This window comes from Macaca thibetana, chromosome 11 (assembly GCF_024542745.1).
Source record: "Macaca thibetana thibetana isolate TM-01 chromosome 11, ASM2454274v1, whole genome shotgun sequence".
Lineage (NCBI taxonomy): Eukaryota > Metazoa > Chordata > Mammalia > Primates > Cercopithecidae > Macaca > Macaca thibetana.
Window position 1 is genome coordinate 8,679,012 of NC_065588.1, and position 22,309 is coordinate 8,701,320.

At 42.5% G+C, this 22,309-nt stretch overlaps 1 long non-coding RNA gene across 2 annotated transcripts; it reads left to right on the forward strand.

Moving 5' to 3' along the window:
* Positions 1-389: 389 nt before the first annotated feature.
* On the forward strand, positions 390-11,375 carry LOC126931404 (uncharacterized). Of its 2 annotated transcripts, none has more exons than XR_007717846.1 (3): positions 390-536; positions 4,731-4,852; positions 11,293-11,375. It is a non-coding gene; the product is annotated as an uncharacterized LOC126931404 (long non-coding RNA). The 2 variants fall into 2 exon arrangements; XR_007717847.1 differs by lacking the exon at positions 390-536 and adding an exon at positions 3,309-3,394.
* Positions 11,376-22,309: the final 10,934 nt, after the last annotated feature.

The following is a 22,309-nucleotide window of genomic DNA, read 5'->3' on the forward strand; positions in this document are numbered from 1 at the left end:
GCGAGGAACTCTCAGTATAATTAGTGGAGGTAGACTTCTAAACGAACAGGAACAATACATTTTATATACACTTGGTTATATGTACTGAGTCGGATGGTAGAAATAATAAAAACAGAAAACACATATAGGGTACTCATCATGTACCAGGTACTAAGTGTTCATATGTGTGAACTCGTATGATCTTAACAGCTGCCCCACCAAGCAAGTACTGTTATTATCCTCACTTTATAAATCAGAAAACCAAGGCACAGAAGGTTTGAGTGATTTGCCAAGGGAACATAGCCACTAAGTTTTAATTCACTCTATCTCCAGCGTTTACGTTTCTTGTCACACCACTGTACCATCTCACCAAAGAGGAAGCAGTCTTTTGTGACGAAAGAAGCATTTCTTACAACTTTCTTTACATATCACATCTATTTTTTTTTCAGATTTTACAATTCAAAATATCCCCTGGAGGAAACAAGCTGTGGACTCCTATTCTGCCAGTTAATGTAAAGCAATGCATCCTTTCTATACTTGGAATCGACACCCTCATGGTGACTTGTTTTCTGATTTACTATTTTTAAACATCTGATCCTCCATCATGAAAGATATATTTCTTACTTTAAATTATAAAACGAATTTTCTGGAACAAAATAATCTCTTTGAGCTTTAACAGTCCTCCTTCCTTGCCTAATTACTACAGAGCAAACAAATATATATAATAGGAGCCAGAGACAGATGAACTGGAGTCATTTCCTGAATACCTACCTCATCCCCAGGACTCAGGGCAAGTGAACTCACAGATGTGCACATCTGTGTACAGACTTGGATGCTGGACTTTGATCTGCCTGTAGAAAGTCTATACTTCCTACAGACTATAATAAGAAGGGTACTACTTCTGTGTCTAGTGTCAAGGATAATCACTTAGCTTTACTGAGACCCCGTACTGGCTGAGAACTGGCATCTTCTGAAACTGGCCAAGGCAGTGTTTCTCAAATTTAGGTTCTTAAATTCTCAGAGTACACTACAACCTTTCACACACTGGTTCATCTGGAATCACTGTTTCATAGCTGATAGCTGCCAATGTTCAGGGAAGCCTGAATGAAAACACTGGCACAGTGTCAAAGAAAGATTCATGGTAGCTTGCATAAAATTAAAACTATGGGACAACTGAGGCATCCTGGGATGGAAGATGGAATTTTAAGCTCAAGTTTCCATTGCTGTATAAGTGATTGCCATATTTATCTTGTGGTACATATTTATGAAATCTCATCTTTGTGTGAATCAATATGACACATCTTACCAGAAATAGTCACTGAAACCTTCTTAGGAAAAAATAAGTGTGGGGGTTTGCAATACAAGTAGATGATCACCACAGGTTCTTTCTAATTTTATTATTTTATCATTGATTTTTTTTCCCCTAAGACTAATTCAACTTCATAGATATTTGTTAATGTCTTTGCAAACTTCTGTAATTCACAGATTTCAATGTACTCTATCTCTTTCGGCTTAATTTCGTATCCAGATCTCATCTATGGTAAAGGATACATGAAGCCCCTGCAGGATTTAAATTAGAAGGAAAAAGAAACCAAATTTCATGGACCATGACAACTTTAAAACCCTAGGGGCAGATTTGATTTTATTAGCACTCAAAGGTGGTTACTTCTGCTGTGCAGATTTCATGGTCCAAAGATTACAACAGCTTGCTATGCATCAAGCTAGCCAGTCTTTGTGCCTAGCTCCCTGATGACATGTGACTTCAGGCAAGTTCCCAAGGTGGCCCCCTCGCTACAGTCAACACCTCCTGATCCTGGTCATCACACCTTCCCCAGGCTTCTCAAGCAAAGGGATGGGACAGCTCCTGAGCTCTTGCTAGCCCCAGGACACTTCACTCTTTCTTTTTGGCTCCTTTAAGCTTCACTTTTGCAAACATTATTTTATTAAACACCTCTCAAGTTTCCTAGGTAAAGTGTGCCATCTGTTCCTGCCAGGATTCTGACTGTTTTTATGAAATCAATAGGAGAGACATTCTTACTTTCCCCAGATTTTGTAGGCATCGGTAATATTTGGTGATTATCTTTATGGGCCAGGATGTGGATGCATGAGTTATTTCAGTTTACAGAACTAGCAATGAAGCAGACATGAATACCCAAATGGACTGAAATGTAGGAACATCTCTTGTACACTCAACTACAGAATGCAAGTACCCAGAACCTGTCTTTGGGTTACATGCCCTTCCCACTGCATCAAGTATTAGAAATGGCCAAGAACTCAGAGGAAGGCCAGTACTTCAAGTATCTACTCTTTTTTTCATCTTTACTGGGGCTGGATGCTGGTTTGTGGACTAGAAGAGCCACGAAGGGCGTATCTGAATGGAAAGGGATTGTTGGAGAGGAAATCCAAGGAGTTCATGACTTCCTTCACTTTAGGTAGTTTTAAAAAAGAGAAAAAATAGGCCGGACACAGTGGCTCACACCTGTAATCCCAGCACTTTGGGAGACCGAGGCGGGCAGGTCACCTGAGGTCAGGAGTTCGAGACCAGCCTAGACAACATGGTGAAACCCTACCTCTACTAAAAATACAAAAATTAGCCGGGCATAGTGGCACGCGCCTGTAATCCCAGCTACTCGGGAGGCTGAGGCAGGAGAACTGCTTGAACCTGGGAAGCAGAGGTTGCAGTGAGCTGAGATCACGCCACTGCACTCCAGCCTCGATGACAGAGCAAGACTCCATCTCGGAAAAAAAAAAAAAAAAAAAAAGGAGAGAGAGAGAAAATAATAGGTTGTTAATTGTCCATTCTTATATCTAGACATATATGCATAAAATAGCTATTTTATAATATTAAACTTTTAAAATAATTTTGATCATCATACAATCTATCTTTCTGCTTAAGTTTCTTTCTACCTAACAGCCTTTAACCAGACAATAGTTACTAACCTTTTAACCAGGTAAAATGTATTAATAAATACTTTTTCGTTGGTCATTTTGTAGAAAAAAAAGAAGAAAGAAAAAAGAAAAGAAAGAACAGGGACAATCTTCTACTCTGCTTATTTAAGTTTTTTCTACCTAACAGCCTTTAACCAAACAATAGCTATTAACCTTTTAGCCAGATAAAAGGTATTAATACATACTTTTGCATTGGTCATTTTGTTTGTAGAAGAAAAAAGAAAGAAGAAAGAAAGAAGGAAAGAAAGAAAAGGGGCAGTCTTCTAACTTATGTAACTATAATAGGTTAATTATAGTTAATTAATAATAATTAATAGCCAATAATAGTTAATTAATAATAGTTAATTAATAGCCAATGCACATGGCAAGTCAATGCACCAAGATACCAAGTTGCAACAAAGAAAGGTTTAATCGTAGGGCTGCCTAACAAGGAAAACAGGAGGAAACCTCAAACCTGTCTCCCCAGGTAGTTTGGGGCTAAGGATTTTAAAGGTTTTGGAGTGAGCCACAGTGTGGAGATCATTGATAGGTCAGAGTTCAAGGTGAAGTCATGGGACACAGGAAGAAACTGCATTCTCAAGCTGCTTTGGCTTCTCTCGGTGTAGGGGGGTGGTATTCAAACTGGTTAGCTTAGCTGTTTCGCTGGAATTGGGGTCTGAAAAACATCTTCAGTAATTCTTGGACAAAAGCCTTATGATTCTAATGTCAGGGACCCTATCTATAGGAACAATGGGGATGCAAATAGTCAGTGTCTAATGCTACTGACTATCAATTACAAGGAAGGGGGCCAAAAAGCGGCCTGATTAATGATTAATTATCATTATATTTCTGTCCAGAATTCCTCTTAACTCTGTGAGGACAGCTTCATTTGGACTGAAATAGGTAGGAAAGACATAATAAGAAGCAAACCGGCTGGGCGTGGTGGCTCAAGCCTGTAATCCCAGCACTTTGGGAGACCAAGGCAGGCAGATCACTTGAGGCCAGGAGTTTGGGACCAGCCTGGCCAACATGATGAAACCCCATCTCTACTAAAAATACAAAAATTAGTCGGGCCTGGTGGCAGTCGCTTGTAGTCTTGGCTACTTGGGAGGCTGAAGCACGAGAATCGGTTGAAAACTGGAGACGGAGGTTGCAGTGAGCCGAGATTGCACCACTGAACTCCAGCCTAGGCAACAGAGTAAGACTGTCTCAAAAAAAAAAAAAAAGAAGCAAACCAGTCAACATATTTTGCTTGGATTATCTCTTGGTGTTTGATGTTTTCACTTATGCCACAATTTATCAAGTACACTGAGTATCGTATACAATTTGTTGGATGACCGGGCGTGGTGGCTCACGCCTGTAATCCCAGCACTTTGGGAGGCCAAGGCGGGTGGATCACCTGAGGTCAGGAGTTCGAGACGAGCCTGACCAACATGATGAAACTCTGTCTCTACTAAAAATACAAAAATTAGCCCGGGGTGATGGCGAGTGCCTGTAATCACAGCTACTCTGGAGGCTGAGGCAGGAGAATTGCTTGAACCTGGAGGGCAGAGGTTGCAGTGAGCCGAGATTGCGCCACTGCACTCTATCCTGGGCAACAAGAGCAAAACTCCGTCTCAAAAAAAAAAAAAATAGTGGATAGTTTTGCAACTCTTGCTGTGCTTGTGACAGAAGTATAAGCCTGTTGCTTAGGATAAAGCCAGAGCTTCTACCCCATGGCATACTCTTGGTAGATAAGTGAATTACTCTACGGGATCTCTCAAGGCAAGATTGGTGGACCAATCATATTCTCTGACAGATTCATTATATATATTTTCTTCCAGGTTCTGATTGGCCATTAAGTAGAGGATTTGAACAGTGATTTTTGTAATGAAGATATAAAATGAAAGCTTGGGTCCGGGCACAGAGGTTCATGCCTGTAATCAGAGCATTTTGGGAGGCCAAGGTAAAAGGATTGCTTGAGGCAAAGAGTTCAAGACCAGCCTGGGCAATATAACAAACCCTGTCTCTAAAAAATAATAATAATAATAAGAGCTATTCTGGGTGCAGTGGCTCACGCCTGTAATCCCAGCACTTTGGGAGGCCGAGGCAGGCAGATCACTTGAGGTCAAGAGTACAAGACCGGCCCAGCCAATATGGTGAAACCCCGTCTCTGCTAAAAATACAAAAATTAGCCAGGCATGGTGGCAGACACCTGTAATCCTAGCTACTGGGAAGGCTGAGGCATGAGAATCACCTGAGCCCAGGAGGCAGAGGTTTCAGTGAGCAGAGATCGTGCCACTGCACTTCAGCCTGGGCAACAGAGCAAGACTCCGTCTCAAATAATAATAATAATAATAATAAAGAGCCATAGGAGAGATTATACAACCGGGTGATATAGTTTGGATATAAGCCCTCCACCCAAATGTCATGTTGAATCGTAATCCCCTATTGGGGGTGGGGTCTGGTGGGAGGTGATTGGATCATGGGGGTGGATTTCTCGTGATGGTTTAACACCATCCCCTTGGTGTTGTCCTCACAATAGGGAGTGACTTCTCATGAGACCTGGCTGTTTAAAACTGTGGCACCTCACTCTCTTGCTCCTGCTCCCACCATGTGAGACACCTGTTCCCCCTTCACCTTTCATCATAATTGTAACCTTCCTGAGGCCTCCCCAGAAGCAGATGCCTGTGTCATGCTTCCTGTACAGGCTGCAGAACCATAAGCCAGTTAAACCATTTTTTTTTAATTACGCAGGCTCAGATATTTCTTTTCTTCTTTTCTTTTCTTTCCTTCCATTCTTCCTTCCTCTTTCTTTCTCTTTCTTTTCTTTTCTTTCTTTTCTTTCCTTTCTTCCTTCCTTTCTTTCTTTCTTTCTTTCTTCCTTCCTTCCTTCCTTCCTTCCTTTCTTTCTTTCTTCCTTCCTTTCTTCCTTTCTCTCTTTCCTTCTTTCTTTCTTTCTTTCTTTTTCTTTTTTTTTTTGAGACAGGATCTCACGCTGTCACCCAGGCTGGAGTACAGTGGTGCCATCATGGTTCATTGCAACCTCGACCTCCTGGGCTCAGGTGATCCTCCCACCTTAGCCTCTCGAGTAGCTGGAACTACAGGTATGTACCACCACACCCAGCTAACCTTTTGGTTTTTTTATTGAGACATGGTCTCACTACATTGCCCAGGCTGGTCTTGAACTCCTGGGCTCCAGCAATCTGCCTGCCTCGGCCTCCCAAAGTGCTGGGATTACAGGTGTGAGCCACCAGGTTTGGCAGGTATTTATAGCAATGTAAGACCAGCCTAACTTATCAGGTAAACAGTAGGGGTACAATAATCTAGAGTCTTAAAGAAATAAGAAACATTATACCCTACTGAATATCCAAATCCCTGAGTGTGTAAATGTTTGTACAATTTCTTAGTCATATCCCAAGTTAACATTTTGATGGAATCGTATGCTTCCTATTAATATCCTTATCCCACAGAGTAATCATTTTTTCCAACTTCAGTGAATTTTTACACAGTATATCACTTCAAGGCAGTTTTTTTTCCTTTATATAAAGAAACAGAAGTTACTTCCTACGTGATGAAAAAGTAGATAACAATAGAGCTATGCTGAAATACAGATTCTGGACAGTCAGCTGGGCTTACTCACTAGCTAAGTAATGTTTTCCTTTACACCAGTCTTAAAATAAAGTTCAAGCAGTCCTCTAGGGAAATAATAAAACCAGAAAATGTGGCCAAGCATGGTGGCTAGCGCCTGTAATCCCAGCACTTGGGGAGGCCGAGGCAGGAGGATTGCTTGAGCCCAGGAGTCTGAGATCTGTCTGGGCAACATGGTGAAACCCAGTCTATGCAAAAAATACAAAAAATGAGATGGGTGTGGTGGCACACATCTCTAGTCCCACTTACTCAGGAGGCTGAGCTGGGAGAATCACCTGAGCCTAGGAGATCAAGGTTGCAGTGAGCTATAATTGTACTACTGCGCTCCAGCCTGTGCAACAGAGGGAGACCCTATCTCAAATAAAACAAACACCAAAACCCCAGAAAATGTTAAACCTTAGAATGATTAAGAATCTGCTATAGGGATGGGCATGGTGGTTCATACCTGTAGTCCCTATTACTTAGGAGGCTGAGGCAGGAGGATTACTCAAGACCAGGAGTTTAAGACCAGTCTGGGCAACATAATGATATCCCCATCTCTAAAAAACAACAACAAAAAAATTAGCAAAGCACAGTGGCTCCCGCCTTGAGTCCCAACTACTCAGGAGGCTGAGGCAGTAGAATTGCTTGAGCCCAGGAATTCGAGGTGGCAGTGAGGTATGATCACACCTCTGCACTCCAGCCTGGGAAATGGGCAATGGAGCAAGACTATGTCGCTTAAAAAAAAAAAAAAGGCTGGGCACGGTGGCTCACGCCTGTAATCCCAGCACTTTGGGAAGCCGAGACGGGTGATAACGAGGTCAGGAGATCGAGACCATCCTGGCTAACACGGTGAAACCCCGTCTCTACTAAAAACATAAAAAATTAGCCGGGCGTGGTGGCAGGTGCCTGTAGTCCCAGCTACTTGGGAAGCTGAGGCAGGAGAATGCTTGAATCCGGGAGGTGGATCTTGCAGTGAGCCAAGATAGCACCACTGCTCTCCAGCCTGGGCAACAGAGCGAGACTCCGTCTCAAAAAAAAAAAAAAAAGAAAAGAAAAGAAAGAAAAGAAAAGTAAAAGTCTGCTATATGTACTTGATAAAACAAGGACTGTAATCAGGGGTTAAAGGGAATACCCAGTGTAGTGTATAGCCTAGGTGATGGGTGAAGGTATCTTTCACCAACGAGACATGCTCATGTCCTTGGGAAAGAGGCGACTTTCAGATAAATTCACTAGTGATGGATCAAGGTGGTTGCAAAACCATTTTAAGACCTATGGGCCTTCGATGGTCCTTCTTTTGGGAGTGTTTTGTATTGTTTTCTGGAATGATTAGTCTGGTGAGTTCACAAGAGCAGTCAGAGGAGAGGTTTAAGAAAAGTTTATTATACTGGATCCAGAGACACAGAGGCATGGCATGGCATGCAGGGCCACATGGAAAACAACACGGTGGTCAGGATGCTGAAGACAGAGGCAAGCGAAGGTTTGGGACAGAGCGTTTCTCACAGTTTTGGGAAAGGGGAGACATAAGACAGAGTGGGGTAAGTTTAGAATTGGCTAATTTGAATACTGTAAACTATAGGCAGGGTTCCTAGTTGCCTGGTGTCTAGTGTACTCTAGATATCTAGTATCTAGATATCCCAGCACTAGACACCAGGCAACTAGGAGCCACGCCTATAGTCTAGAGTACCCCTAGAGTATACTAGACACCTGGCTCCTAGGTGCCTGGTATCTACTGCTGAACGATTAACGTAGAGAAATAGTGCCTCTTGGGGTTTATGAACCAGATAGAGGAGGTTTGGTTCTCGACTGATTAGTCTGCATATTAAAGATGTGCTCCTGGCTGAGACTGCTATCTCTAAGAATTGGCTGGCCCTAGGAGAGACAGTCTCCTTTTAGCCAGAAAGATTTTTTAACATGTTAAAACATCATAATTTTTTTTTTTTTTTTGAGACAGAGTGTCGCTCTGTTGCCCAGGCTGGAGTGCAGTGGCACGATCCTGGCTCACTGCAACCTCCACCTCCCGGGTTCAAGCGATTCTCCTGCCTCTACCTCCTGAGTAGCTGGGATTACAGGTGTCTGCCATCACACCTGGCTAATTTTTGCGTTTTTAGTAGAGACAGGGTTTCACCATGTTGGCCAGGCTGGTCTTGAACTCCTGACCTCAGGTGATCTTCCCACCTCAGTCTCCCAGTGCTGGGATTATAGGCGTGAGCCACCTCGCCTGGCTGATATACATAAAATTTTATATGTGTATACACACACACACACTCACACACACACACACACTCACACACACACACACACACTACAGAAGGCCATCCTATGCATCATATCAATTGCCCATATTCATATGCAACAGTATTCTTTGTTTTTATTTTTTAATTTTTTTTGAGATGGAATCTCACTCTGTCACCCAGGTTGGAGTGCCGTGGCACGATCTTAGCTCACTGCAATCTCCGCCTCTCTTCAAGAGATTCTCCTGCTTCAGGCTCCTGAGCAGCTGGGACTACAGGCTTACGTCACCACTCCCAGCTACTTTTTCTATTTTTGGTGGAGACAGGGTTTCACTATGTTGGCCAGGCTGGTCTTGAACTCCTGAGGTCAAGTGTTCCAGCCACCTTGGCCTCCCAAAGTGCAGGGATTACAGGCATGAGACACCATGCCCACCCTGCAAAATAAATTTTTGTGTATGGCCAGACCCTGTGGCTCACACCTGTAATTCTAGCACCTTGGGAGACTGAGGCAGGAGGATCACTTAACACCAGGAGTTTGAGACCAACTTGGGCAACATAGTGAGACCTCATCTCTAAAAAAAAAAAAAAATTAAAAACAAAAAACTAATATATGAGTTGAATTACAATTGGCTAATTAGCATGTTGTGTTTTGTTGACATTTAATCCAACATTTATTTACTTTGGTTTTGCAGGAATTTGACACTGGGGAGATGGGTATTTTGGAGGCATTTGTTGGGTTTTAGGTCTCAAATAGTTTTTAGACCCTTGTAAAACTCGTAGTCCCTAGTGTATCTTGGACTCCGGGCCATAACCTCATCTATCAAATTGCCTGATGTCCTGAATCTACCTTCACATTGTTTAGGAATTATGGCTTATGTAACCCCGAACTTTTGATGAGTATCTTAGCATCTGTCAACTTGGTAAGACCAGACTAATTTACTGTTGACAAATGGGCTGTGTAATCCCCCGGCCTGCTCTGATACCAGGCACCAACTCACCTCACCCACTATGGACTGGGTAAAACTGTCCTGCCCTCCATGGAGCAAGTAGGTATTTACCGTGGATGGCCTGGTCCCAAGCAATGTTGAGAGAATTAAGAATTTGTTGATGGGCTTGATTGGTAGCCCAGTCTAAGAAGCTCAATCAGTCCATCAGAACAACATATATCAAGGGCCTATTATGTTTCAGACAATCGTCTAAGACGATAATGGACAAAATAAACAATACAAATCCTATCATTCTCTCTCACACAGAACTTTCACAAAAGAACAATATCTGATTGTTGTTCATCATCCCCAATTTTTTACTGCTCCTTCAGTCTTCAATCCAATATGTTTACTACTCTACTAAATGCCTTATTTACTTCTATATTGTTAAATTCAATCAGTACTTTTTATCTTATCTCTCTGTAAGCACTCTCTCTTTCTGAAAACTCGCTAATTTTTTGTCTCTGTATAAACCACTCTGTTGGTTTCCCTTTTCTCTTTGGGTATCTCTTCCAAGACTCACCATGGATCATTCTTTCCGCTCCCATAATTCACGTATCTGTGCTTCTCCATCATCTATCATTTTCATTTCTACAGACTTTCCATGTTGGGGGCCTCAAGTGCATGCATGGATTCATTGAATTAATATGAGGCTGGAAACCACCAAATTTATTGTTTCCAACTCATACCTCTGTATACAATTATTTACCTGTCAGTATGTCCCAAAGTAAACTCATTGTTTTTATCACCGTTTTCTTTTCTCCTCTATTTTCTCTCTTGGTGCCTGGGATTAACCTCTTCCTCACCTGTGCCAACTGATCAGCCAAAGGTAGATGCTACCCCCCACCCACCGCATTCACTAGCTCCTTTTATCATGAAGGCGTTATCCCTTTTATCCAGGCCTAACTGCAATAGCATTTAGGAAATCTTTTAGTCTCCAGTTCACCCTTTCTAAGTCATCCTCCACACTGCTGCCAGACATTTCTAAGTAACAGGTTTGTTCTGTCATATTAGAATCTCCACATAAACAATAAAATAAATAAATTGCAAGTCTGATGAAGTTACTCCCACTTTTTTGTTAGAGACAAGGTCTCGCTATGTTGCCCAGGCTGGAGTGTAGTGGCTGTTCACAGGCACGATTATAGCACACTACAGCCTCAAACTCAAGTGATCCTCTTGCCTCAGCCTCTCGAGTAGCTGGGACTAGAGGAACACACAACCATCCTCAACTTAAGTTATTAGGTTGGTGCAAAAGTAATTGCGGTTTTGCCAAAACCACAATTACTTGTGCACCAACTTAATACTTCCCCTTTTAAAAAATTATTTTAGATTAGCCAGGCATGGGGGCATGGAGTTGTAGTCCCAGCTACTTGGGAGATTAAGTCAAGAGGATTACTTGAACCCAGGAGTTTAAGGCCGTAGTGTGCTATAAGCTCCCGGAAGCCGCCTTTGAACCTGTGAGCTGATTTAAGATGATATCCTCCATGTGTTTCTGTGCATGATGGTGTCAGATTTTGTGTTTGAAATTGGGTATCGTTGGTCTCTCCTTCCTCTAGGAGCATTTTTGAAGGGAAAGGCTGTTTTTCACTAACTTCACAGCACCAGCACCTACAATGGGGTTCAACAAACAGCAGGCACTCGAAAGGTATGTGATACAGAAAAAAAGATTTCCCTCTGCTTGAGGAAGATATGGCCAACCTATCCAGTCACAGTCACCAGAAAGTGAAATTAAATTCTGTAGCCTTTGTGCTGTAGAGTTCTGTTCTTACCCAAAACAGCAGCTTCATCAGGAATTGCAGGGCTGAGCTAAGCCTGAGTAGAGGAAAACCAGCATGCACATTTCAGGAACAAACATGAAAATTCGAAGTCTAGAACAAGAGCTGGGCGTGGTGGCTTGTGCCTGTAATCCCAGCACTTTGGCAGGCCAAGGTTGGCAGATCATTTGAGTTCAGGAGTTCAAGACCAACCTGGGCAACATGGTGAATTCCTGTGTCTACAAAAAAAAAAAGGGCAAAAATTAGCTTGGCATGGTGGCTCGTGCCTGTAGTCTCGGCTACTTGGGAGGCTGAGGTGGGAAGCCTTGAGCCCGGGAGGTGGAGATTGCAGTAAGCCGAGATCATGCCATGACACTCCAGCCTGGGTAGGCCAGGCCCTGTCTCAAAAACAAAAGTCCAGAACAACAGAGACTAGAATTGAGGTATTTCCATGAGACTGGAGTTTAGAATACTGACCTAGCAGAGCTCATCAGAGCATAGGTAGGACAGAAATAAGGTGAAAGTGTCCTGGGATGATGGTGAGAAACATAAGCTGGGCTTTGAGTTTAAGTGCTGTTAGGTACATGTTTGTGAGTCATACTGGTTTATAGGGCCAGGGACAGAAGAGACAGCCAGTTAGGCAAGGAAGTACAGCCACCGGGTAAGACCCAGGCTCAGATGCAATATGTTCTTCAAGTATAACTGTTAACAAGGAGCAAAACTCCAGTCAGTGTAGAAAATGGTGGTTTGCTTTTAATTCAGTTTCCTTTTGCAACTTTCATACCTAGTCATTCACTTTCTTTAAGTTAATTCTTCATAAACTGTTTTATAGCTGTCATGCTAATTCTCACTAGTACCACCTTAGTATCAACATTCTTCATGGTGAAAAGATGAGTAGGGACAATGATATTGACCCTCTTTGGGGAATTCGAGGGAAAAAATGCCCGTTAGCCATAGGATTAAGAATATAAAATAGAAAGTGAAGAAAGGGGTGGGTATGATGGGCTGCATGCAAGTTAAATTCTTATAGAACAGAAACTGAGTAAGCCAGGAATTCAGCTGACAAGGGAGGCGAGCAGGAGGGAACCCTTAGAGAGAAAAGGAGATATTCAGAGAGACAGGCTGTGTAGTCCCTGAAAACCAGACAGAAGAAGTAGCCAATCACTACAGCCATCTCAGTTATTCAGTCCAACACAAAAGTAGGTGTTGCTCTAAGGTATTTTGTAGATATGTCTGAAGCCCATCATCCATTGCTTTTAGGTATGGAGGATGATTCTAGATCATTGGGTGGGCCTGATTGAATTAGTTGAAAGAAGTTAAGAACAGAACTGAAGCTTTCCCTGAAGAAGAGATTCCACCTATGGAATAGAGCATTGTTCACGTCCTAGAGTTCCAGCCTGCCCTTGTTGACAGCCTGCCCTGCAGATCTGGGACTTCCCTTGCCATCCCCCATAACCACCTATGCCATTATAGCCCCACGTACAGTCATCTTTCTCCAGTTTAACCCTGACTGTTAAACTCTCTCCCATAGATTGTTCAACCCTCAGAAAATGTTTTGTAAGTCACTGTTGGAACAATGACTTGAGTGCTTGAGGCCACCCTATCCAGGTGGATCCCATTGCTGTGGAATGTTATAGCACAGGGTTCCTACAGACATAGCTTTATGATCACTGTCTCAGGCTATCACATGTGGAAGGACAGTTTTTAGACACTCAGAGAACCATGCCATCTCCTCTGCTAGATTTCAATTTTACTGAAATTTTCTTAACTCCTTAAAGCTGTGAAATATTCTATAGAGTAATAAGAAAATGCTGGAGAATATAGAATAATGAAGTTTATATTGCTTCCTAAGTTTAAAATAGTATTTCTTTTCTTTAATTTTAATTATTAAAGATATTCAGTGCTTCTTTCTCTCGTCTATTCTGTCTTCCTGGAGATAACCACAGCTAACAGGTTGGAGTTTCTCTTTAGCCCTTTGGCTAAGCATATATATATGTATGTGTATATATATGTTTGAAAGGAAGGCTATATGTGTCTGCATGTGTTATCTATCTACATACACACATACACATGTTAAAACATAAATGAGATCAAGGTATGCAAATTATTTTTGCAGGTTTTTTTTTTTTTGGTGAGACAGAGGGTCACTGTGTCACCCAGGGTGAGTACAGTGGCACAATCACAGCTTATTGCAGCCTCAATTTCTCAGGCTCAGGTAATCCTCCTACATCAGCCTGAGTAGCTAGGACTACAAGCACATGTCAGCACACCCAGCTAATTTTTTTTTTTTTTAAGACAGAGTCTCACTCTGTTGCCCAGGCTGGAGGTCTGTGGTGAGATCTTGGCTCACTGCAACCTCTGCCTCTTGGATTCAAGCAATTCTCATGCCTCAGCCTCCTGAGTAGCTGGGATTATAGGCGCCCACCACCACACCTGGCTAATTTTTGTATTTTTAGCAGAGAAAGAGTTCTACCATGTTGGCCAGGCTGTTCTTAAACTCCAGACCTCAAGTGATCCTCCCGCCTCAACCTCCCAAAAAGCTGGGATTACAGGCATGAGTCACTGCACCTGGCTGAATCTGATCTTTTAGATATTGGCATTTTAAGACGAAAAGTCTGGCTGATCCAAAGGTAGGAAGTTATCTCAATTGACTGTTCACAGTTACAGATTAAACTCTTTGTTCTATTCTTTCCCTACCTTCCCACTACTGCATTTGACTAGTCTTTAAAAAGAAGTCCTTAAAATGGGCCAGGCACAGTGGCTCATGCCTGTAATCCCAGCAGTTTGGGAGGCCGAAGCGGGCAGATCACTTAAGGTCAGGAATTCGAGACCAGCCTGGCCAACATGGTGAAACCCTGTCTCTACTAATAATACAAAAATTAGTCGGGTGTGCAGGCAGGTGCCTGTAATCCCAGCTACTTGGGAGGCTGAGGCAGGAGAATCGCTTGAACCCGGGAGGTGGAGGTTGCAGTGAACCTAGATCGTGCCATTGCCCTCCAGCCTGGGCGATGAGCAAAACTCCATCTCAAAAAATAAAATAAAATGAACAAAAATAATGAAAGATCTGAGAAAATTTGATTAAACCTGTTGACATCATTGATATATTTAGGATATTTAAGAAAACTTGTTTTGCCATTGTGTAGCTTTAATTTATTAGATTTACTTGCAAATCTGCCCTGTAAAGCATTTTAACTGGTTAAAAGCAGTTATGTTCATATGCATGATGTAATTTGAAATGTTAAAAGTAGTGTAAGCTGGGTGCTGTTGTGCATGCCTGTAGTTCCTGCTACTGGGGAGGCTGTGGCAGGAGGATCATTTGAGCCTAGTGGTTAGAGTCCAGCCTGGGCAACATAGCAAGACTCCAGAAGGGGAAGGGAGGGGAGGGAAGGGGAAGGGAGGGAAGGGGATGGAAAAGGGAAGGGAAGGGAAGGGAAGGGAGAAGAAAGGAGGGAGGGAGGGAGGGAGGGAGGGAGGGAGGGAAGGAAAGAAGGAAGGAAGGAAGGAAGGAAGGAAGGAAGGAAGGAAGGAAGGAAGGAAGGAAGGAAATGAAGGAAGGAACGAACGAACGAACGAAGGAAATAGTGTAATCAAATTTGCCAATAGGATTTTTTAGCCAGATGTGGCAGCTCAGGTCTGTAACCCCAGTGTTCTGGGAGACTGAGGCAAGAGGATCCTTTGAGGCCAGGAGTTTGAGACCAGCTTGGTCAACACAGCAAGAGTGCATCTCTACAAATAATATTTTATGTTATTTTTTTAATTAATTTTTTTTTCTGTATAGAGATGAGGTCTCACTGTGTTGCCCAGGCTGCTTTCAAACGTCTGGGCTCAAGTGATCCTCCTGCCTCGGCCTCCCAAAGTGCTGGGATTATAGGCATGCACCACGGCACCTGGCCCTCTACAAATTATTTATATATTTATTTATGTATTTTGAGACAGGGGCTCACTCTGTCGCTGGGGCAGGAGTGCAGTGGTGCGACCTTGGCTCACTGCAACCTCTGTCTCCCAGACTCAAGCGCTCCTCCCACCTCAGCCTCCCCAGTATTTGGCACTACAGATGCACACCACCACGCCTGGCTAATGTTTTGTATTTTTAGTAGAGATGGGGTTTTACCATGTTGCCCAGGCTGGTCTCAAACTCCTGAGCTCAAGTCATCCTCCCACCTCAGCCTCCCAAAGTACTGGGATTACAGGCATGAGCCACTACACCCAGCCTCTACAAATAATTTTTTTTTTTAAAGTAGTCAGGCATGGTGGTATATGCTCTTAGTCCCAGCTACTTGAAAGACTGAGGTAGGAGGATTGCTTGACCCTAGGAGTTTGGGACTGCACAGTGAGCTATGATCATACCACTGCATTCTAGCCTCAGTAACAGAATGCCGGATCTGTCCCGCAGACGCTGGCCAAGCGACGGATGAAAGGAGTACTCAGACACAGGTATACAGTGTAAGAGCTGCTAGGAGACTGCCAACAGGGTAAGCAGTGTGGAGCAGCTGGAGCTGCTTGCATTTATTTAGTACAAACATAATGTGAAAGCCTGGTGCAAACACAATCTGCAGGTAATTAACTTTATTGTTTCCCCTTACTGGGAGCAGTCACGCTTGGATGACCACAGGTGGTTTCTGGGCAACATGGGTAAGCAAGGCTATTTAGATAAATTCCCCTATACTTCCTTGTACCTATTTCTCGCCCTCTGCCTCGGGATAAGTGAACAGCTGCCTCCAGTTTATTCTCCCCAGAAGCTTTGCAGAGCCTTCTGACCTTTCAAAAGGCCTGCTTCTTTCCCTATAGCTTCTTTCACCACTCTGACCTATCCCACGCAACAGAGCAAGATTCAGTCCCAAAAAAATAATACTTTTGTTTTTAAAAGTATAATCTCTATCTTGGGTTGCTCCAATATTAAAGAAGAAGTGAAAGTGGTTGTCATTTAATGCAAAAAATTAGATTTGTAAGTCATATAACACAATTTTTAAGTTTGAAATAGGACCGGGCATGGTGGCTCACACCTGTAATCCCAGCACTTTGGGAGGCCAAGGCGGGCAGATCACTTGAGGTCAGGAGTTCAAGACCAGCCTAGCCAACATGGCGAAACCCTGTGTCTACCAAAAATACAAAAATTAGCCAGGCGTGTTGGTGCATGCCTGTAATCCCAGCTACTCAGGTGGCTAAGGCAAGAGAATTGCTTGACCAGCCTGAGAATCAGAGGTTGCAGTGAGCTAAGATCATGCTAGTACACTCCAGCCTGAACAACAGAGCAAGCCTCTATCTCAAAAAAGAAAAAAAAAGTTTGAAATAAAGGCTTAAAATTCTGAAATACTATGAATAATGCTTTCTGTGATGAAAAGTTCCCCAAATTTCTTTCTTTTTTTTTTTTTTTTTTTTTGAGCTGGAGTTTTGCTCTTGTTGCCCAGGCTAGAGTACAGTGGCATGATCTCGGCTCACTACAACCTCCGCCTCCTGGGTTCAAGCGATTCTCCTGCCTCAACCTCCCAAGTAGCTGGGATTACAGGCGCCCACCACCAAGCCCAGCTAATCTTTGTATTTTTAGTAGAGACAGGGTTTCACCATATTGGCCAGGCCAGTCTCGAACTCCTGACCTCAGGCGATCCACCCACCTCGGCCTCTCAAAGTGCTGGGATTACAGGTGTGAGCCACTGTGCTTGGCTGCCAACTTTCATTTTAAAACTTCATATAATATTTTATCCATGTACGTGGATTGCCAAAGCTTATTGAAGGCAGAGACTTTTTTTAATTAAAAACTTTCTTCATATAGCTTCATGATGTCACAATGTTATGCACATAGTACAGTTCATCAACAAATATTTGGAAGAATAAATAAATAAATAAACTCTATTTCTCATGAAATCTTAAAAATAATTATTGTCGGCTGAGCACGATGGCTCATGCCTATAATCCCAGCACTTTGGGAGGCCAAGGTGGGTACATCACTTGAGGTCAGGAGTTCGAAACCAGTCTGGCCAACATGGCTAAACCCCATCTCTATGAAAAATACAAAAAATTAGCAGGATGTTGTGGTACACGCCTGTAGTTCCAGCTACTCAGGAGGCTGAGGCAGGAGAATCACTTGAACCCAGGAAGCAGAGGTTGCAGTGAGCTGAGATCATGCCACTGCACTCCAGCCTAGGCGACAGAGTAAGACTCTATCTCAAAAAAAAAAAAGAAAAGAAAAAAAAGAAAAGAAAAGAAAAGTCATACTGCCTTTTAAAAAATGTGTATAATTCTACTATCTAACTCCAGGCTATTTTCATCACCCTTAAAAGAAAAATCTCATAACCATTAAGTAGACACTCCTCATTTCCCCCTCCCTCCAGTCCATGACAACCACAAATTTTTCTGTCTCTATGGATTTTCCTCTTCTGGACATTTTATATGAACTGAATCATACAATGAGTGACTTTTTGTGTCTAAATTCTTTCACACAGCACAATGTTTGCAAGGTTTATCCATGTTGTAGCATGTATCAGCACTTCATTCATTTTTATAGCTGAATAAAATTCCATTGTGTAGATATACCACCTTTTGTTTATTCATTAGTTGATGGTGTGTCTACTTTTTGGCCATTATGAATATGTTTTTTTGAACATTCCTGTACAAGTTTTAGTTTAAACACATGTCTCTAATTCTCTTAGATATATACCCAGGAGTAGAATTGCTGGGTCATATGGTAATTCTATGTTTAACTTTAGAGGAACTGCCAAACTGTTTTCCACAACTGCTGCACCATTTTATATTTTCACCAGCCAATATATGAGGGTTCCAATTTCTACAGTACTCGTTATTGGGTTTTTTTGTTTGTTAGTTTGTTTATCGCCACCATCGTAGATATAAAATAGTATTTCTTTGTGGTTTTAATTTGCATGTCCCTAGTGACTAATGATATTGAGTATCTTTTCATGTGCTTATTGACCATTTGTAAATATTTGAAGAAATGTCTGCTTAAGTCTTTTAAGTGGCAATTTGGCCATTTTTTAATGAGGTTGTTTGTCTTTTGTTGTTGAATTATAAGAGTTTTGTTCTCTCTCTCTCTCTCTTTTTTTTTTTTTTTTTTAGGCAGAATATTGCTCTGTCACACAGGATAGAGTGCAGTGGTGTGAACATGGCTCACTGTAGCCTCGGCTTGCGGGGCTCAAGAGATCATCTGCCTCTGCCTTCCATGTATCTGAGACCACAGGCTCACAGCACCTGTCCAGCTAATTTTTTAAAATTTTTTGTAGAGATTGGGTCTCACCATGTTTCCCAGGCTAGTCTTGGACTCCTGGGCTCAAGCAATCCTCCCTCCTCAGCCTCCCAAAGTGCTGGGATTACAGACATTAGCCACCGTGTCCAACCTAAGAGTTCTTTAGATGTTCTGGATACTAGACTCTTGAGTAGAAAAAATACACAAAGTGTTTTTCCCTCTGTTCTCATACCACAGCCACAATCAACACAGGAGACTTCTGTAATCAATGCAAGCAATCTATTCTGCAGCAGACACAAACCGGGTATCCTCCAGTTCAATTCAGACACTATCTACCTGGACAGTTTCAGATCCCGCAGTTGAGGGTTTAGTCCCACAAGATTATCCCCACGCTCCCACCAGTCACACATCCAGACCTCTGGAACTTCTGACCGGTTACTTCAAGTTGGGGTTCCCATGACCTTCGTTGGGTTTGATTAATTCATTAGGACTGCCCACAGAACTCAGGGAAATACTTATGTTTACTGGTTTATTACAAAGGATAATGACACAAATAAACAGCCAGATGAAGAGATACATAGGGCAAGGTCTAGAAGGTTCCTGAGCACAGAAGCTTCTGTACCCGCCGAGATGTGGTACATCACTCTCCCAGGACACAGATGAGTTTGGAATTTTTTGTTTTTGTTTTTGTATTTTTCTGTAGACCTGCACTGTAAGCATGGATGAGTTTTTGTTTACCTTCTTGTGTTTAACTCTCTGAAAGCTCCCTAAACCCTGTCCTCTTGGGCTTTATGGAGACTTCATTGGATAGGTATAACTGAAGCATGGACAACCACGTAAAATTGTGATTAGAAAAAAGGGTATGATCAAGACTGGCCACAGTGGCTCACGTCTGTAATCCCAGCACTTTGGGAGGCCAAGGCGGGCAAATCACCCAAGGTCAGGAGTTCAAGACCAGCCTGACCAATATGGTGAAACCCCATCGCTACTAAAAATACAAAAATTAGCCAGGCATGGTGGCAGGCGCCTGTAGTCCCAACTACTTGGGAGGCTGAGGCAGTAGAATTGCTTGAGCCTAGAAGGCGGAGGTTGCAGTGAGCTGAGATCACACCACTGCGTGCCAGCCTGGGTGACAGAGCTAGACTCTGTCTCAGAAAAGAAAAAGAAAAAAAGGTATGAGCTAATGCTAATAGAATGGGGAAACCCAGCAAGGCCTGTCTGTCCAGATTCTTCTTGGCCTCTCTGTGCAGCATTCCTTCACCCAAGATATGGGCAGGACCCTGTCGGGAATGAAGGTCTCATGATCTACAGTCCAACAAGATAGGTCAGTTTTTTTGTTTGTTTGTTTGTTTTTTGTTTTTGAGACAGCCTCCTGAGTAGCTGGGACTACAGATGTGTGCTACCATGCCCGGCTACGTTTTGTAGAGACGGGGGTCTCACTGTGTTGCCCAGGCTGGTCTTGAACTCCAAGGCTCAGGCCACCCGCCCGCCTCGGCCTCCCATAACGCTGGGATTACAGGCATGAGCCATCATGCCCAGTCAGATTATTTCTTTATAGCCAGTGTTTATACGGAAAAGAGGGGGAATTAGAGTAGTATTTTTAGGTTTTATGACTGGTTTGGGGGAAAGGAGGTGCTGGTTTCTTTGACTACCTTGTGGAAGAGAGATTCTAGTTTTTATGGATGGCCTCAGGGAAGAATGAGGGGCCAGAGACAGGAGGGCAGGAGAAGGTCAGAGAGACAGTTTTGCTTCTGAGGTCTAAACCATCCAACCTTATAACATGACTGTAATAAGGGTTGGGGGGGGTTATAAGCCAGGAACTATGGACAATAACCAACATATATCATAATATCACAGCCCTTATCAGATATATGATTTGCAAGTGTTTTCTACTACTTCTGTGGGTTGTCTTTTCACTTTATTACTAAGTGTCCTTTGATGCACAAAGATTTTTAATTTTGATGAAGTCCAACTTATTTATTTTTGTCTTTGGTTACTTGTGCTTTTGGTGTCATAATTAAGGAACTGTTGCCTAATCTAAAGTCATACAAATTTTTACCTATGTTTCTCTCTAAGGGTTTATAATTTAGGCTCTAATATTTAGGTATTTGATGAGTCTTTTTTTTTTGTTGTTTTGTTTTGTTTTGTTTTGTTTTGAGACGGAGTCTCGCTCTGTCGCCCAGGCTGGAGTGCAGTGGCCGGATCTCAGCTCACTGCAAGCTCCGCCTCCCGGGTTCACGCCATTCTCCTGCCTCAGCCTCCCGAGTAGCTGGGACTACAGGCGCCCGCCACCTCGCCCGGCTAGTTTTTTGTATTTTTTTAGTAGAGACGGGGTTTCACCGTGTTAGCCAGGATGGTCTCGATCTCCCGACCTCGTGATCCGCCCGTCTCGGCCTCCCAAAGTGCTGGGATTACAGGCTTGAGCCACCGCGCCGGGCCTAGAGTCTTTAATTTTTATATACAGTGTGTAGTAGAGACTCAAATTCATTCCTTTGCATGTAATATCCAATTAGCTCAGCACCATTTGTTGAGAAGATCATTTTTGCTCTAATGAATGGTGCTTACACCCTTGTGAGAAATTAGTTGACTACAGATGTATGGGATAACTTCTGGACTCTCAAGTTTATCCCATCATACTGATTTTTTATTTTAACTTAATATAAATCACTTTTATATTATTACACTTGGTATTTTATCTTCAAAACTTCCAAAATTATTTATCATTTATTTAATTGATAGAAAGTGAGACAGAAGCAAATTTGCTGTCATAAAAGTTTACTAAAAATCAAGAGAAATGGCTTCATAGCACCATTACTTCAATGTTACAATTACATAGTTATTAGAATCATTCCTACAGTTATAAATTTATGAAGCTTTGGGAATGCATTTCAATATATCAGAAAAGGAAATCATGTTAATAAAAATATCATTAGACACAAAATAATATAAAATATAAATGAATACATGAAGTAACAATTTTTAATATTTAACTTTTTTACAAACTTATGTACAATAAGATTAAAATAAGACAGCTGTGTATACAAGTTTTCCTATGGATCTGTTCATCTTCACTGCAAGGGTTGCTAGGTAATAACTGCACACGGATATAGTTATTCTGAATATTTTTCTCACTATCAAAGACAGTTGTTAGGGACAAATAGACACCAAATTGAGATAAATAGGGAATCCCTTATTGGCTCCTTACATTTTGTTGGATAAAGCACAATTTCCTTGCAGTGCTTTCCCATCCTTCTCTCCCAAATATTGTTCTCTTTCTCTTTCTCTCTCTGTCTCTTTTTTTTCCCCTTTCTTTCTTTTTTTTTAATACAGAGTCTTGCTCTTAACACCCAGGCTGGAGTGCAATGGCACGATCTCGGCTCACTGTGACCTCCACCTCCTGGGTTCAAGCGATTCTCCTGCCTCAGCCTCCCAAGTAGCTGGGATTACAGGCACCTGCTACCATGCCTGGCTAATTTTTGTAGTTTTAGTAGAGACGGGGTTTTGCCATGTTGGCCAGGCTGGTCTCAAACTCCTGACCACAGGTGATCCGCCCAGCTCGGCCTCCCAAAGTGCTGGGATTACAGGCATGAGCCACCACGCCCGGCCCTCTCTCTCTCTCTCTCT